The sequence below is a fragment of the Mus caroli genome, unplaced genomic scaffold (assembly GCF_978045245.1).
Source record: "Mus caroli unplaced genomic scaffold, Mus_caroli_1 scaffold_11, whole genome shotgun sequence".
NCBI classification, from domain to species: domain Eukaryota; kingdom Metazoa; phylum Chordata; class Mammalia; order Rodentia; family Muridae; genus Mus; species Mus caroli.
In genome coordinates, this window is record NW_028227266.1 from 88,980,515 (window position 1) to 88,986,645 (window position 6,131).

Consider the following 6,131-nt stretch of genomic DNA (forward strand, 5'->3'; position numbering starts at 1 on the left):
CCTGGGATAAGAGGAGTGAGGGGGAGGGATGGGGGAAAAGAGGATAGGGGGAGGGACAGCAAATCTAACCACAACTGTTTTAATAAAATAATCAAATGGTCTTCATGAGTCTGCCTCAGCAAAGCTATGTCTGAAATTGCTAAGTGGGCAGCACCACTGACAAGAGGTGTCTCATGTGATGTACTAGGAGCCCACTGAAGGAGAGAGCAGAGGCCTTCCTTTTGCCTGGGCTCAGAAAATGAGGTCTTGGGTCAAGAGCTGATGGAGGCAGCAAGTCAGAAGGCTTTTCAATTCTTCAAAGTTCCCTTCTAATGACTCTAACTGCAGAAGAAATCACCAAGTTATGAGGGTGTGTGTGTGTGGGGGGGGGTCAGGAATTAGGTTGTTTCTCTGGGGGAGAGGGGGTTCAAGACAGGGTTTCTCTGTGTAGCCCTGGCTGTCCTGGAACTCACTCTGTAGACAAGGCTGGCCTCGAACTCAGAAATCCGCCTGCCTCTGCCTCCCGAGTGCTGGGGTTACAGGCGTGCGCCACCACACCCGGCATCAGTTCTTTTCTTACACCAAATGTGCCCAGAAGGCTGCACCCTTGTTGCACGTGGGACAAGTGCTTTTCCTCACCTGCTCGACCATCTTGCCTGGTCACAAAGTACAGGATAAAAGCCCAGACCTAGTATCTACGTAATAAACCCAGTCACTGCCCTCCTAATCCTCTTCCACACATTATCACCAGCAACAGTCAACAAATACTTCAGGCTCAAATCAGACTACCCAGCTCCCACTTTGGCCACCTGTAACCCCAGAACTCCGGAGGCAGAAAGATCTATGTAGCCTGAACTACAGACCAGAAAATTCTCCGGAAGAATGGAGAGGAGGAGGGAGAAATGAAAAGGAAACACATTGCTATAGTTCAGATTTCTAGAACTGGTCACAAGGGCCAGGCTGTCATGTCTTCCCCCCCCCCCCCCCAGAACTATTTTATGTGTATGTATACACTGTAGCTGTCTTTAGAAACATCAGAAGAGGGCATCAGATCCCATTGCAGTTGAATAGGACTCACCATGTGGTTGCTGGGAATTAACTCAGGACCTCCAGAAGAGCAGTTAGTGCTCTTAACTGTTGAGCCATCTCTCCAGCTCCCTGTCATTTCTTGACTCCATGTCTCAACCCACTTGCTATCAGCCAGCACCCCAACTATGGTGGTGCTCATTTTGTCTTTTCTTCAGTGACCGCAAATACCATTCCTAGCACTAGCACCATGTACATTATACCCTCAGTATCAGGAGAAACCATGATGGCCTTGGTGTGATGGCTGAAGCTTTAATTCCAACACTCAGGAGGCCGAGGCAGGAGAGTCAGTTAGATGGCAGCGACGTGAAACCCTTTTGCAGGAAAAAAAAATCATTTCTGGGTATAAAGAGATGACTCAAAGATTAACAGCACTGGCAGCTCTCTTCCAGGATTGGGCTTTGAGCCCTAGCACCACAGGGCAGCTCACAACTGTCTGTAGTCTCAGTCCCAGGGTGTTCTCTTCTGGCCTCCATAAGCTTCAGGAGCACAAGTGATACAGACATACTTGCAAGCAAGACACCTACACACACAATTTTTTTAATCATTCTTGAAGGATCTGACTCGTCATTGATGCTGTCTTTTAGTTTTTACTTCAACCATTTGCCTCACAAGGAGCCCCAGGCAAACTCAGAACGGTTCAGCTGAGCATGCATGTCTTAAGAAATGATCATTCTTAGATATCCAGGGTTGGGAGATCTTAACCCGCACATGCTAGCTAACAGGTTATGCTACCATATCAGATTTGAGTTTCTATTTACTGTCAATTGTTTCTTGGACTTAACCTTGTGGTTTAAATGAAGATTTTTCAGCTTTGAATACAGAAAGTATATAAATGTCTCACACTGTCAGAATGACTTGTCTAAAAAATGAAGGATTTATCCCTTCCCTGTAAGATGCAAGCAGCTTGAGTCACCAACAGTAGAATCTGGATCCCCCATTTATACCACAACGGCAAACTGTCAACAAATCTACATCTTGAAGGGTATTTGCTGTCAGCATTTCTAGGCTCCGCCTCAAAGTTCCCTGGCAACAGTCTGGCTGACTACAAAAGGAGCTGCTTGCCCCTGCTCACTCTCCTCTTCCTCTTATCCCCTCTTCCAGTCCCCAATCCCCCAGTCCCCTCCTTCCCCACAGCCACTTCTCCTGTCTCTCCGTTTTTCTATCTCTACTCCCCCTCCCTCCCCTCCCCTCCCCATAATCTAAGTAAACTCTATTCTATACTGTACTTGTGTGGCTGGTACCTCAGGGAGAAGGGATGCCTCAGCATGGGCCCAGAGAGGCACCCCCTTCCCTAGCACCATACTGAGCCTCCACAAAACCAATCCTTGGCTTTTTTCTTTTTTTTTTTTTTTTTTTTTTTTTGGTTTTTCGAGGCAGGGTTTCTCTGTGTAGCCTTGGCTGTCCTGGAACTCACTTTGTAGACCAGGCTGGCCTCGAACTCAGAAATCCGCCTGCCTCTGCCTCCCGAGTGCTGGGATTAAAGGCGTGCGCCACCCGGCTTTTTTTTCTTTTTTTTTTTTTTTTCTTTTTTTTTTGGCTTTTTTCTTTTTATAAAACATATTTGCCTTTAAAAAAAAAGAAAGAAAAAATAGATAGTCTATGTAGACTATGTAGAAAAAATAGTCTATGGAACTTGGTATTGCTATATAAAGCACCTTGGCCTCAAAAATCGTCTTGGGGGCTGGTGAGATGGCTCAGTGGGTAAGAGCACCCGATTGCTCTCCCGAAGGTCCAGAGTTCAAATCCCAGCAACCACATGGTGGCTCACAACCATCCGCAACGAGATCTGGTGCCCTCTTCTGGAATGTCTGAAGACAGCTACAGTGTACTTACATATAATAATAAATAAATAAATCTTTAAAAAAAAAAAATCGTCTTGGGACTGAAAGGGCGAGTCACCACCACATATAGCTCTAAAAAGGACTTTTATCAGCCCCATTAAGCTACATTAAATATGGGTGTACCACACTATGGTTTTGTTCTTAATACTGGTGGAATAGTGGCATAACTTTATTGGTCTAAGTCCATTTTGTTCCTTTCATTTATTCTTTAAATATCTTTTCTTCCAACTAAAAACAGTGAGACAAACCTTCATTGCTCTAAGAGGTTGAGGTTTCCAAATCTTGCCTTAGTATGAGGGTACAGGAGGACAGTGTAGGGTCTAAGAATCGGATTTCATAGTCCAGTGGGGTGGGGGTGGGGCTGGGGGAGCACAACAAACTGCTTTTTGGGAAACTGGTTCTCCAAACCTCAAAGTTAAAGTTAAGTCAAACTGCCTGCTTTGTGTGACCTCTGCTCCAGGGCATGTGCTGGCTGCTTTCTGGAATTCCTTCAGCAGCAAATTTGGGCCCTTTTATTTTTATGGCCCTTTTTTGGGGGTAAGGGGGTTCCTTTATTCCAAACCTTTTACCTAACAGTGGAGAGAATCATTTCTGTCCTCTGATTAAATATCTTGAAGCTATATGTGATATTTCATTATCTACATTGAAGGCAGATGAATTTTCATTCAAATTTGTCTTCTTTTTCTGTCCCTGCTATAAATGCCCAAAGTTACACTTCCTTTTACATTTCTTGGTATTTTATAGTGTGAGGTCTTTTGGTTTACGATCTGTTATACGGGCCAAAGATTAAGTGTCTAGCCTCTGTGTAGTCCTGGCTGTCCTGGAACTCACTCTGTAGACCAGCTGGCCTTGAACTCAGAAATCCGCCTGCCTCTGCCTCCCAAATGCTGGGATTAAAAGCATGCGCCACCACGCCCGGTAAGTGTCTAGACTTTTAAATGTAGATATATGCTTATACACAACCCCTGGGAAGTACCTTATTTCATATACATATACTGTGTTATTCTTCAATGTGCCTTGTTCATTCAACAACACATGAAAGCTAACTCAAGAGGGGAGACAAAAATCCCAAACCAACCAAAATACTGGCTGAAAGAATAGACAATGAAGGCAGGGGACACTGTAGGCAGTGGGAACCCTAGCAAGGGCTCAACAGTTCCGAGCACTCACTGGCTGCTCTTTCATTTGCCAGCACCAGAGGACAAGTAGCAGTACAGCCTGTACAGCTATGCTCAACAAAGACTATATAATACGACAGACTTTATGTTACAGGCAAGCAAGATACCAGGTGTTTATATAGATGCCACAAACACACAAGCAAGTTAAATATCCACTTTAAGGGTTGGTTGGTTGTGTGTTTTTGTCTCCCAGTAGCATCACTAAACCCTACAAAACTTCATTTCTCCATAAACATGTTCCTTTGTTGCTGTGGCAAATCCAACTGAAAATGTCAAGGCATACAGGTCAGAGAGAGAGGGGAAGCATGGTTCAGCTCATGTTGGCAGGAACTTGTGATGCAACCTACTTACATACATACAGGCAGGTCAAGAAGCAGAGTGTGGCAGGAGGGACAGTCCATTCAGATGGGCCTCCTTCTTCCAGACAGGTCTCCTAAGCAGTGTTACCAGCTGGAGACTCAGTGTTCAACAAATAAATTTATGGGGAGCATTTCACTCTCAAGGAGTAACATGTATAGAATGAGTTTTTTCATCTTTCGACAGGGAATCCTCTATAGGTCGGCCTCCAGTGACCCTCCTATCCCAGTCTCCCCAGCAGCGGATACTGTAGACTCTGGGTCAGTGTGCCTTACATTCCTAGACTGTACCCTTAATATAGCCATTTTGTAGCTGACCAGTTTGTTTGGGGGGAGGGGGGAGAGAGGTTGTTTTCCCTTGTGTTTTGAGTCTAGAAGTTGTTTCTGCTAGTCCATGACCCATGAACTCCCACATAATTTGCATTCTCCTATCCCCAACATCTCTCCGTACCAGAGTGCTGGGGTCACAGATTTATATTCTGGGGGTTCAAACTTGGGTCACTGAGTTTTCAGGGTTAGCACCCTTCCCCGAAAAGCCACCTTCCCATTTCTATCTTACCAACAAATATGCTCTGTATGTAGTCAAGGATTAATACAGTAATGGGATGGGCAGTAGGGGTAACATGTCTTTAATCCCAGCACTCAGGAGGTAAAGAGGTCAGTCTGGTCTACAGAGTGAGTTCCAAATGCAGAGTTTGGAACAGACTCTGTACAGACAAACTGTGTGTCAATGAAAGAAAGAAAAGATCTTACTTCACTTTGATGTTAGAGCAGGATGTCCCTAGAGCTCCTCCTTCCTGACTTCCTAGTGCTTTCATCATACCTGGCCATTACTTCTAACACAGTAAAATGAAAGTTCTAAAACAAAAAAGGTTTGAGCACAGTTACATAAATTAAATGACTCCTAAGTCCATCTTAACTGAAAACTACCATACACCCCTGGGCCAGGGACCAGCAGGGAAAGGCCTAACAAATCTGTGTTCAATCCCTAGAACCCAGGTACAAGGTGAAAGGAGTGAACTTTCTTGAAAAGTTGTCCTCTGACCTCCACATGCGCAGTGCGGCAACCCTCCTGCCACCACCTACATACAGGCATCGAAATACAGGGAAAAAACAAAACAAAAAAACAACAACAACAAAAAAAACCCACCATCCTTGTATTTACCAAATAAAAAACAGCCCAAGACTCAATAGGTAATTACGAGAAAACGATCTCCCTCCCCACCAGGAAATCCTTAACTACTATCACAGCTCAAGAGACTCACACCATTCCATCACTTACCTCACTCTCAATCCCTCCTAGCCCTGGACTCATCTAGATCTTGCCATTTGAACCATCCCCAGTGTACTGTGCCTACGTCCAAATCACTGATAGCTCTAGTAAAGATAACAATGTTTCCCTTTTCAAATATCCGAATGCAGGTTTCATGCTGATTTTTAGCTCTCTCACAAACACCTTAAACAACACTACCAACAATATTTACAGAGGTTAAAAAAAATTGCCCCAATGCTCAAAAATACCAAGATTCTGAATCAAGAAGGGCACTATCTACCATGTGGGCATTTAGCTTTTTGGCTAGGACCCAAGATGACAAATTCCTACAACCAGTAGTTTATGCCATTTCCATGGAAGCTTTTCCTTCCGTAAACAACTCTGATAATTCCAGTTTCCTAAGCAATCGATTTCC